Genomic DNA, 13,352 nt, shown 5'->3' with positions numbered 1-13,352 from the left:
TAATATGTGCTAAAAAGCTACCAGCGCACCGAGTTTTAAGTAAATCGGACCGTAAATTCGATTTTTTCGAATAGATCGGTCCCTGGACCACTTCCCGGAAAAAATGGGTCATATATGCTAATATATGTTAAAAAGCTACTTACGTACTAAATTTGAAGCAAATCGGACTATAATAAGATTTTTTCGAATAGACCGGTTCTTGGTCCACCTACCCGAAAAAAAAGTAAAATTTTTTAGCCTAAAACATGGTGGTTACCGAAAGCTACAAAATTTCATGAAAATCTAACCAGCCGTTCGCGAGATTACCTGTTACAAAAAAAAGGAATTCTCTTTATATAATTAGTATAGATAGATATAGATTATAATTATATTTTGACAGTATCCGTTGTTTCTGATTGGCGCAAAAAAATCTTGCCTAGTGACGAATTCGCCCCTTGATATGGTCGTTACTTAAAGCTATTTATATTCGAAATTGCATGAAAATTGGAAAACAGGAATCTATAAGCTTATCCAGGCAAAAAGCTACCTACGTACCGAATTTTAAGCAAATCGGACCATAAATACGATTTCTTCGAACAGATCGGTCCCTGGTCCACTTCTCGGACAAAATGGATCATATATGCTAATATATGCTAAAAAGCTACCTACGTACCGAATTTTAAGCAAATCGGACCGTAAATACGATTTTTTCGAATAGATCAGTCCCTGGTCCACTTCTCGGAAAAAATGGACCATATATCCTAATATATGCTAAAAAACTACTTACGTACCGAATTTTAAGCAAATCGGACCATAAATGCGATTTTTTGGAATAGATCGGTCCCTGGTCCACTTCTCGGAAAAAATTGATCACATATGCTAATACATGCTAAAAAGCTACCTGCGCACCGAATTTTAAGCAAATCGGACCGTAAATTCGATTTTTTCGAATAGATCGGTCCCTGGACCACTTCCCGGAAAAAATGGGTCATATATGCTAATATATGTTAAAAAGCTACTTACGTACTAAATTTTAAGTAAATCGGACTATAATAATTTTTTTTCGAATAGACCGGTCCCTGGTCCACCTACCCGAAAAAAAAGTAAAATTTTGTTTGCCTAAAACATGGTGGTTGCCGAAGGATATTTGTATACAAAATTTCATGAAAATCGGAGCAGCCGTTCGCGAGATTACCTGTTACAAAAAAGGGACTTCTCTTTATATTACAGTATCCGTTGTTTCTGATTGGCGCAAAAAATATTGCCTAGTGACGAATTCGCCCCTTGATATGGTCGTTACTTAAAGCTATTTATATTCGAAATTGCATGAAAATTGGAAAACGGGAATCTATAAGCTTATCCAGGCAAAAAGCTACCTACGTACCTTCGTAAATGCGATTTTTTGGAATAGATCGGTCCCTGGTCCACTTCTCGGAAAAAATTGATCACATATGCTAATACATGCTAAAAAGCTTCCTGCGCACCGAATTTTAAGCAAATCGGACCATAAATTCCATTTTTTCGAATAGATCGGTCCCTGGACCACTTCCCGGAAAAAATGGGGGATATATGCTAATATATGCTAAAAAGCTACTTACGTACTAAATTTTAAGCAAATCGGACTATAATAAGATTTTTTCGAATAGACCGGTCCCTGGTCCACCTACCCGAAAAAAGTAAAATTTTTTTAGCCTAAAACATGGTGGTTACCGAAAGCTATTTGTATACAAAATTTCATGAAAATCGGACCAGCCGTTCGCGAGATTACCTGTTACAAAAAAAAGGGACTTCTCTTTATATAATTAGTATAGATTTGCACAACGTTCGCATTCGCAAAAGCTCCGCATTGATTATTGCGAATGCAAAAGCGAATGCGAATGTTACAATTAATGCGGAAGCTTCGCGGTTGCGAATGCGAATGCGAATATTCGCAACAACCCTGATACATACATATGTACATATCGAGGGCCTATATTCAATACGATCTACTAACATATCTGCAGTTTTCATAAAAATGGGATTCCTACATAAAAAGCCACCTCGGGCTTAGCTGGCATCAATGTATATCACTTGCCAGAAGAATTAGCTATTGAGNTCCACCTCGCGCTTAGCTGGCATCAATGTATATCACTTGCCAGAAGAATTAGCTATTGAGTTTCAAAATAAAAATTGCAACCAGTGATGATAATTAAGCCCCAGATGGATTCCGTCTTTTTGTTTTTTTATGTATTTGCATAAACCAATTTCCATAATTCAAGATGAGTTTGAATTTTCTAACTGATGCGTTTGACACTTTAACTTGTCTACAATTTCAAGTTCAACTTTTCAAATAGGTGGCAACCCCCTTCAAATCTTTTTCAAACTAAAACCTTATTAACGTGTTTCGCCGGACATACGTTTTGTGATACATATTGAAATTACCTAATTCCCTTAATTGAAGTAAAATTTGATTTTCAATTAAGTGGCAACCCTCCTGCGCTTAGTTAGGAAAAATTATTTTTTAAACCATTTCAATTGATGCCCACATTTCAAATAATTCATTTATGATAATTGAATTTTTTTTCTTTTAAACCGGTGGAAACCCACATCAAATAATAATACTCGAACTGTTCGAAACCAAAGGTTTCTTAATAATATTTCATATGACTAAATATGAATATATTGATAATATGGATATATTTAATATACTAAATATGAATATATTTTGATTTTTTCACGTCACTTGGGAACAATCAAATTAAATTTGACTTTTAAAAATAAATAAATATTTTCAAACTACAACCTTTTTAGACTTCTTTCGTCTCACACCTGTATTGTAATACAGCTTTCAAATAAATAATTCCCTTATGGGCTGTTCTTGCTTATGCGTAAAAGCACTTTTAGCGCATTTAACTCTAATTGCTACCCTAAATGCACATTTATCCATGAAAAATTCGTCACCTAAATGCAACTCCATTTCTGCATTAAGAATCTCAATGCTAAAAGCAACCCTGTGAAATTCAAAACATTCCACGATTCGAACATGGTTTAATTACAAAAAGTGTCAACATTACTTTTTCGAGCATACTTAGAGGTAACGTGTTCTAGAAGGCATAGAGTTATAATGCCTTCGATTTTTTTGCTCCTTTTAGGCATTGCCGGTAATGCAAAGTAGAATGTCCTATAATATTTCTCTTTTATTCTACATTAGTTTCTCTGTAAGGCATTCTTTGTTCGCTTCTCTGGATTCTGTTTATCCATGCGTTCTCACTTCGTTTGAAGCTAATGCATGCCCATGTTACCACCAATGACCTGCCCATGTTAAAATAATGCCTTCTTGAAGCGAAAGGGTAAGTGATTCCCACCGCCTAGTTCGTTTCCACTTTCGTTTCTGTGATAATCGTGTTTTTTGCTGGGTAGCTGCGTTTCAGTGATCGCCGCTCGAGATTTCATTTATTATTTTACATTGTTTGGATAACAAAAGGCACGCAAATTCAACATAGATGTGATGCTAATAGATATCTGGATCAATTTGTGATCAACTCTATTTGTTTTGCTTCATAAATAATTCAAGCAATTTTAATTGACAGCACTTGCAAATGAATATACATCAGAGGTCGAAAATATTCCTCTGTACTTAGAAAGTGTCCCAAAATAACCGTCACTATTTAAGAGAAAAAATAACCCACAAAACACAACAGGTAGTTTATTTTTTATAGATGTATGCTCCTCTCAGTGGGAAAGGGTTATTTGCATATCTTTTTCCGTTGCTGTTGGACACGGACACTTATCGCTGGATGAGCAAAAATAAGTGTCAGAGTGCGGTTACCCACGAACGTGTACGCAGGGTACCGTAGAATTGCGTAGAAATATATCAAGTTTGTCAATCGATAACAAAATCGATACCCTAATTAGTAACAAAATCGATCAAAATTCGATTAAAATATCGATAATAAAATCGATACCCAAATCGATAACAAACTTGATAAAAATAACAATAACAAAGTCGATAACATTATCGATAACAAAATAGATTAAAATATCGATACCCAAATCGATAACAAACTTGATAAAAATAATGATAACAAAGTCGAAAACATTATCGATAACAAAATAGATTAAAATATCGATACCCAAATCGATAACGAACTCGATAAAAATATGGATTATTATATCGATTAGTCTCGAGAAATCCGAAAATTCCGAAATAAATGCCAGGTTGAGTCTCTGTGACTCTATATGATCTATATATAAAAATGTTGTGCTCGTATGTCACGGTCATCAAAACTCGAGAATGGCTGAACCGATTTGAATAACTTTTTTTTTATATTTTTCGGTATAATACCAGAACCAATGATATAGCAAAATTTTGACGGTTGCCACCTATTTGAAAATTTTTAAACCCATTTATATATGATTAAAAAAATAGGTATTACAATATGGGTATCAAAATAAAGAGGTTTAAGAAATACAACTGATGGAAATATTTTTGTGGAGGGTTGCCACCTATTTGAAAATTTTTAAACCCATTTATATATGATTAAAAAAATAGGTATTACAATATGGGTATCAAAATAAAGAGGTTTAAGAAATACAACTGATGGAAATATTTTTGTGGAGGGTTGCCACCTATTTGAAAATTTTTAAACCCATTTATATATGATTAAAAAAAGAGGTATTACAATATGGGTATCAAAATAAAGAGGTTTAAGAAATACAACTGATGGAAATATTTTTGTGGGGGGTTGCCACCTATTTGAAAATTTTAACTCAATAAAATTGATAAAATAAATAAAATGTTGCCAAGTGGCGTCAAACTGAAGAGTTTTTAGAAGGCCTGCAGCCGAAAATATGTTTGAGGAGGGTTTCCACCTGTTTGAAAATTTAACTAAATTACATTGATAAAATAAATGAAAAATTACAATGCTGGTATTAAATTAAAAAAGTTTAAGAAAGATTACTGTTGGAAATATCTTTGAGGAGGGTTGCCACCAATTTTTAAATTTTAACTCAATTAAATTAATAAAGTAAATGAAATATTGCTATATGGGTATCAAACCAAAGAGTTTTAAGAAGGCTTACAGTCGAAACTATTTTAAAGGAAGGTTGCCACCTGTTAAAAGATTTAGCGCAATTTAATTAATTAATTAAATGATATGTTACAATATAGATATTAAATTAAAGAGGTTTAAGAAAGATAGCTGCGGAAAACATTTTTGAGTAGGATTGCCACCTTTTTGAAAATTTAAACTCAGTTAGATTGATAAAATAAATGAAAAACTGCAATTTCGGTATCAAACTTTAAATTCTTAAGAAGGCTCACAGCCGAAAATATGTTTGAGGAGGGCTGCCACCTGTTTGAAAATTTAACTAAATTTAATTGACATAGGCATCAAATTAAAGAGGTTGAAGAAATAAAACTTTAGAAAATACTTTTGTGCAGGGTTGATCAACTTTTTGAAAGCTTTAACTCAATTACATATATTGATTAAACAAATGAAATATTGCATTGTGGGTATCAAACTAAAGAGTTTTTAAAAGGCCTACGACGAAAATATGTTTGGGTTGCCACCAGTTTTTTTAAATTTCACTCAAATAAGTTGGTAAAATAAATGAAATGTTACAATATCGGTACCAAACTAAAGGCATTTGAGAAATCTTGATTTAGAAGTCCATATAAAAATGTTATGTTCGTAAGTCATCTTCTTCTTCTTTTATGGCGCTGTAACCGCCTAAGCGATTTTGGCCAAGTTCAGCAAAGCACGCCAGTCGTGTCTTCTCTGTGCCAACTGACGCCAATTGGAAACGCCAAGTGAAGCCAAGTCCTTCTCCACCTGATCTTTCCATCGCAGTGCGGGCCTCCCTCTTCCTCTGCTACCACCAGCGGATTCCGGGTTGAATACTTTCAGAGCTGGAGCGTCGGTGTCCATTCGAACGACATGGCCAAGCCAGCGGAGCCGCTGTATTTTAATTCGCTGCACTATGTCCATGTCGTTGTAAAGCTCATACAGCTCATCGTTCCATCGTCTGCGGTACTCGCCGTCACCAACGCCTAAAGGCCCGAAATCTTCCGCAAAATCTTTCTCTAAAACACCCCAAGAGCCGCCTCATCGGATGTTGTCATTGTCCATGCTTCTGCGCCATATACCAGCGCGGGCATGATGAGTGACTTATAGAGCGTGGTTTTCGTACGTCGAGAGAGGACTTTACTCCTGAATTGCCTACTCAGTCCAAAGTAGCACTTGTTGGCAAGAGTGATTCTACGTTGGATTTCAATGCTGACATTATTATCGGTGTTAATGCTGGTTCCCAAGTAAACGAAATTCTCTACTTTCTCGAAATTGTAACTGTCAACAGTGACGTGGGTGCCAAGGCGCGAATNAGATACTTCGTCTTGTCCTCGTCTACCACCAGACCCATTCGCACGATGACGATGTCAGCGGCATAAGCCATCAATTGCACGCTCTTGTAGTAAATTGTTCCTGAGCGGTTCAGTTCTGCAGCTCTTATTATCTTCTCCAACATCAGATTAAAGAAGTCACATGAAAGGGAGTCGCCCTGTCTGAAACCCCGTTTTGTGGCGAACGGCTCGGAGAGGTCTTTTCCAATTCTGACGGAGCTGGTGGTATTGCTCAACGTCATTTTACACAACCGTATAAGTTTTGAGGGGATGCCAACCTCAGACATAGTGGCGTATAGGCAACTCCTTTTAGTGCTGTCAGAAGCGGCTTTAAAGTCGACAAATAGGTGGTGAGTGTCGATCCTTTTCTCGCGGGTCTTTTCCAAGATTTGGCGTATTGTGAATACCTGGTCTATGGTGGATTTGCCAAGTATAAAGCCATACTGATAAGGCCCAATCAGTTCATTGACGGTGGGCTTCAGTCTTTCACACAATACGCTCGATAAGACCTTGTAACCTATGCTTAGAATGCTGGTACCGCGGTAGTTGGCGCGAATGGCGGGGTCACCTTTCTTGTGGATTGTGCAGAGCACACTTAAATTCCAGTCGTCGGGCATGCGTTCATCTGATCATATTCTGCATAAGAGTTGATGCATGCACCTTATCAACTCCTCGCCGCCGTGCTATAATAGCTCAGCTGGCAGGCTGTCAGCTACAGCAGCTTTGTTGTTTTTCACCCGCGTTATTGCTATACGTACCTCGTCATAGTCAGGCGGTGGAACGTCGACTCCGTCAACATCGACTGCGGGATCGGAGTACGCCCCGGTCGTATGTCACGGTCGACAAAACTCAAGAATGGCTGAACCGATTTGAATTATTTTGGTTTTTTATTGTTCGGTATAATACTAGGATTAATGATGTCACAAAAAGTTTTGAGGGTTGCCTCCTATTTGAAAATGTTTACACCCAGTTATACTGAAAAAATAAATGAATTATTATGAATTATTATTTAATTTGATACTCATATTAAAGAGGTTTAAGAAAGATAATTTGTTGGAGATATTTTTGAGGAGGGTTGCCACCTATTTGAAAATTTTAATTCAGCCAAATTGATAAAATAAAATATGTATTGCAATGTAGGTGTCAAACCAAAGAGTTTTACGAAGGCTTACAGCCGAAAATGTCTTTGAGGAGGGGGTGCCACCTCTTTGAAAATTGAACTAAATTACATTAATAAAATATTTGAAATATTACAATATGGGTATCAAATTAAAGAGTTTTAAGAAATATAACTGTTGGAAAAATTTTCTAGGAGGGTTGCGACCAATTTTAAAATTTTAACTCAGTTAAATTGATAAAGTAAATGAAATATTGCTATGTGGTTGTCGAACTAAAGAGTTTTAAGAAAGCTTACAGCATACATATCCAGCCCTAACCGCCAAAATAACGTAAGCGAAATTTTTTTCAAAATTTTCTTTTTGATATAGAAATATCCCTAGAGCATCTAGATGCATTTCTGCATCAAAAAGAAAATTTTGAAAAAATGTCGCTTACGTTATTTTGGCGGTTAGGGCTCGATATGTTTGAGGAGGGTTGCCACAGTTAAATTGATTAAACAAATGAAATATTGCAATATGGGTATCAAACTAAAGAGTTTTTTAAAGACCTACACTCGAAAAAATGTTTTCAGGAGGGTTGCCACCTGTTTGAAAATTTAACTCAAATAAACTGGTAAAATAAATGAGATGTTACAATATCGGTACCAAACTAAAGGCATTTGAAAAAAATCTTGATTAAGAAATATTTTCAATAGGATTATGCCCTAAATGAAAAGACTGCAAATATTGGAACTAATTAAAATATTACATAATTGGTTCCAAAAGAAAACTGTTAGGGAAAGCTTTACTAGATTTTTTGTTATGTTTCCACTTATCCAAAAGCCGGACATTTTAAATGAAGAAAGAATTTACAAAATCCTATCAAACGAATTGATTATATTACCAACGAAGGGTTAGTATACAAATTTCGCAATGAAAAAAAAATAATAATAATAAACTACTGATACAAATGAAAAAATAATAAAAACCATACCTAACGAAAACATAAATATATCCCATGGAAGCTGTTTAAAAAATCCTTAATGAAAACTTAAAATTGTTGCCACTATTCCCATTATAAAATAGTTAACTTTTAATCATAAAGAATTTCACTTGGGGTCGCCATAGCCTACTACGTACTACATATACTGCGAGTAAAGAGAATTTGCCTCCTTTAGCGTTGAGTTTTACCGACTTTCAAATATCTGAGAATGTACCTTAGTAAAATACACATCTACCTAACAATACCCACATTTTCCAGACATGTTTTTGCTAAATTAGATTAGCTGCTTCGTATTTTTAGCAAAATTTTGCCAAAAATCAGCGAGAGCAATTTGAAAAACGTTGGATAATATTATGAAGATTATGATTATTATTATTATTCTGATCTCCTATTATATGCCCAATTAAACATTCATAAATTAAGGCGTGAGAAGAAGGGAATTTATGATCGCACATTGCAAATGTTGAGATAATAAGAGCTGCAGAACTGACCCACTCACGAACAAATTTTACAAGGGCGTGTAATTTCTGGCGTATGCCAATGACATCTATATCATCGGTAACAAAAACCTCGAAGTCTGTCCTGCCTTTTCCAAGTTGGATAACGAAGGCAAGCGATAGGGTTTGGTTATCAACGAGGACAAGACGAAGTATTTCCTGTCATCAAACAAAGAGTCAGAGCATTCGCGCCTTGGCACCCATGCCACGGTTGCCAGTTGCTATTTCGAGAAAGTAGACAATTCCTTTTTGTTAGGAACCATCATAACACCGATAATAATGTCGGCATCGAAATTCAATGCCGAATTAATGTAGCGCACAAGTACTCCTTTGGACTGAGTAGGCCATTCTGGAGTAAAGTTCTCTCTCGAGGTACAAAAACCACACTGCCTATGCTGGTATATGGCGCAGAAGAATAGACAATGACAACATTCGATGAGACGCCTCTTGGAGCATTCGAGAGAAAGATCTTTCGGAATATTTACAGGCTCTAACCCGTTGGCGACGATGAGTACCGCAGACGATAGAACGCTGGCTCCGCCATGTCGTTCGAATAGGAACCACGTTCCAGGTCTAAAAGTATTCGACTTGTAATCCGCTGGTGGGACCAGAGGAAGAGGGAGGTGTCCACTGCAATGGAAAGGCCAAGTAGAGAAGGACTTGGCTTCACGTGGCATTTCCAATTGGCGTAAGTTGGCACAGAGAGAAGCGACTGGCGTGCTTTGTCGAATTCGAAAATAAGAAGATGCAAATCATTAATGACCTTCTTCTTGGATGCATCAGGAGGAACTAAGTGAACATTCCTTATAAGATTGTGGCAACGGTTCGATGAAAAAATTGCATAGCCGTAGCTCTGGAACATCTGCGACATTGTTACCAGATGGAAACACTTCTTGTTAATCGCCACAACGATTAACCAGTTGTGCCGATTTTTTTTCCACAATGAAAGAACACAAAGTGGTATTAGTATTTGATTAATTTAAATATGTAGATTTATTCATATGAAAATGGGCTATGGATATATATATATATATATATATATACAAATTGCTTTTGTAGATTACCTTTGAATACGCTGGATGGTGGCTGGATCACGTCTTCTCTCTTGGAAGGAAGTAAATGAACAGTTTTTTATTATGATGGCGGTAGCCTGCCAAGATGTTTTCAAGTAGTACTATTCCATTAACGGAAACCAATAGAAAGCGAGGGGAAAGCTAACAGCGGCAATGTTAACGCAATGTTAACCATTAGGGATGTCCTTTTTCTAATCTATTTAGGCGGAGGCATAAACATTCCGGCCCCTTGCTATAAGCAACATCCAAAGAACCATGTGATCCAACCTCTATACCACGTTACACGATAGAAATACGTTAAATCTAGATTCTCCAATTCAGTTCTTCATCTATGGACCTAAATTCTATAAGGAAAGAAGGTTTAAAAATAAAGGACGTGGGCTTCAAATTCAACTGCACATTTATTCAATAAAATAAGAAAAACAATTCACTGTGTATTTAATTCATTGTGGTATGATAAGGAAAAAAAAGTTCAACAAGCGCCCGACAGGACCCATCCAAAAATGGTATTCTGTGCTAGTAGCGGGCCGAGAGTATCCGCTGGAATTGCGCCGAGTAGAATTTTGGGGAAGACTTCGGCGCCTAATACTAAGCGGACTGGCGCTGTGATGTGGAAGCTGCGACTACGATAGCGTCTAAACTAGTAATTGGTGTCCACTTCCGATAATTTTTGATGGAAATTGCGTCCGTCGTAACGGTGGCTGACTGTCCTTGCTTCCCTCTCAACTTAATGAAGTAGCCCCTCTGGGAATTTATTGCATTTAGCCCAAGTTTTAATTCTCTTGCCAAATCTTCGGCGATTATGGACGTTGAAGCGCACGCATCAATTACGGCTCGAACCATATGTAGGCGGCCCCCGGCTTCTATCTTGACCACAGCTGTCGGCGCGATCGATGTGAGGGCTTGAATTGGATGTACTGGGGCTCGGAGGTCCTGGACCATACCTGACCGGAAAGTGGTTCTGGGCGGAAGGTGGAACGCTTGTGATTCCACTCTCCCATGCTGTCGCCGATGGCGCGGTCGTTTGTTCAGTCGTCGAGTTTGAAGACGATGCCATTTGTTTCGCGGTTGGAAAGTTTTCATTTCAATTCCGCTTAGCTCTCTTTGCTCATATCTCAAGAGCTGCCCGTAGCGCTGGGGTTCCAGCTCCACTCCACTAGCCGAGTCCAGATAGAGTGCGTTTGACTCCATTCCAGTTGATTCTTCTGGGCGGAAAACGCTAGTTTTTCGCTCCAGTTTCTGGCATGTCCCCCTCCTCTAGATCAGGGCGGAAAGCATTTGATTCCGCTCCGACCTCAGACGCATTTAGTGAAATCGCATCATCACTGTCGTCATCGTGGTTATTTGTTGGCCTCGTCGGTCGTCGCAGACATTTCGATTTATTGCTCGCGTGGTAAATATGGAGCATGGTGTGATGTTCTTCTTCGCAGCGGCGACATTTCCCCGGGTTAGTGCAGTGTGCTGCACGATGTATCCCCGATAAGCAATTCGTGCGATAACGGTGGATCAGAACATCACGCAGGCGTTCTTCTGGCAACTTGGCACGAAATATTGGGCATATTCGTAATGGGTGCTTCTTGCTGCATAACCTGCACGTCAGTGGGTTATTATTTACCTCACATACATAACATTGTTGCATGAGGCATGTGAGCTGTTTACCTATCATGAAGACTTTAAAAACTTCTTGCAAATTAAAAACGCTCATTTGGTTTTGAGAATAGCATTTAAAATAAAAACAATCCATTCTGACTTCTTTGTTGCTCTTTTGGAATGATCATCTTGCTTTGTTTCACAAAATTAAGGTATGGCTTGCGAATATCAAGAATGTGAATTATTTACGTATTATTTATGTATAATCCCACCCTATCTATTTGAAAATAAAGGCAAATTATATTAAACTATACAAGTACTTCATGGACAATTTTCACACATATATGCGCAAAGTGTGTAACCAGCATAAGTAAAACTGAACGTGTAACCCTGGCATAACAAAGTCGAGGCATATTCTGATAAGTATCGAATTCATTATCCTGTTATCTTCAACTTCTATTTCCGTGAATGGCCGCCTTTCATTCATAAACCACGTTTCGCTTGCGTAAGTACATTAATATTTGAATCATTTTACATTACAATTGACTGTTGAATTTTCTTTTCTTTTCAGGGCTAATATTGTGGAAAGGCGGTACCCGTGGCGCGTGCAAAAAAAGAAATCAAATAAAACCCAAATAAATGGGTCGATTATGTATAGCAACACAACTATGGTTCGGTTGGCAGCTTGCAACGCAACTGAAAAGAAAATTTGTATTACGAATGGCAACTATCGCCAGTTGCTGAAAAGTTATCGATTATTGAAATTTGACAGCTCGTCAACCAGCGCAGGATTGTAAACAAGCAAAATAATCGCAAAATAAAAGTGAAATAAAGTTATTAATATAGAGTTTTTAATAATAAGTCTTGCTACAATGCTTAGTTCAATAGAACTATTTTTTGAAGAGGAGGAGGAGTGTACGAACGCAGCATCAATCAGGCGACATTTAAGGGATAATTCCAATCCTTTAGAGCTGCCGCCGGCACTGTAAGTAAAAGTTAGGATACGTTTTAGTTATTTGTACAATGATTTTAAGTTGTGGTGTTCAAACGCGTCACCGGAATTTTAAAACTTTAACATATACGTGAGTCAAATGATGAAATTCTACTTTTTTGTAAATTTGTATGTGGGTTCTGCGCAAAAGTACTTTGGATGGCGTAGCCGGAATTATACGCACAAGAAATGTTGTATACCTTTGACAATAGAAGTTTGGACTGTGATCTTTGTAATGGGTGGGGTTTGAGATGCAACGGCCCCTCTCCCCCCGCTGCACACCACAAATTCATTGTACCAATAACTAAACATTTCCCAAAAGTTAAAGCTTAGAAGACTTTTTATTGTGATTGTTTTTGATTTCAGATTTAAAGCATATTTCCGACTTCCAAAAGAAGCTGTATTATATTTGGTAAATACATTGAGGAATGACTTTAGGCGGAACCATCGTTCAACTGCAGTACCTCCGCTAATAAAAGTTTGCGCAGCTCTCCGATTTTTTGCAGAAGGAAGTTTTCTGAAGTCTCACGGCAATGACTTCAATTTGGGACTGGCGCAACCTACGATGTCGGTTGTTTTAAAAGAGATGCTTCAACTTATTGAGGAAAAAATTTGCAATCAATGGATTACTGCAAAAATGGCCGAGGAAGAGAAATCCAAAAAAAAGAAATTCTTTTACTCGAAAACGAAATTTCCTGGTGTTGTTGGATGTATAGATGAAACACATGTGCATATAATGGCTG

General features: G+C 37.2%; 1 long non-coding RNA gene across 1 annotated transcript in view; it reads left to right on the top strand.

The window, feature by feature from the left end:
* Positions 1-13,352, top strand: part of LOC108371321 (uncharacterized) — a 28,338-nt gene that overhangs the window by 1,188 nt on the left and 13,798 nt on the right. The window contains exon 2 of the long non-coding RNA XR_001848736.1: positions 6,446-6,452. This is a non-coding gene — a long non-coding RNA (uncharacterized LOC108371321). The remainder of the gene's footprint in view (positions 1-6,445; positions 6,453-13,352) is intronic.

Source organism: Rhagoletis zephyria, unplaced genomic scaffold, assembly GCF_001687245.7.
Source record: "Rhagoletis zephyria isolate East Lansing unplaced genomic scaffold, Rhagoletis_zephyria_1.1 Rzeph_scaffold_04886, whole genome shotgun sequence".
Classification (NCBI taxonomy): domain Eukaryota; kingdom Metazoa; phylum Arthropoda; class Insecta; order Diptera; family Tephritidae; genus Rhagoletis; species Rhagoletis zephyria.
The sequence above is the reverse complement of the archived record's forward strand: the minus strand, read 5'-3'. Positions and strand labels throughout refer to the sequence as shown.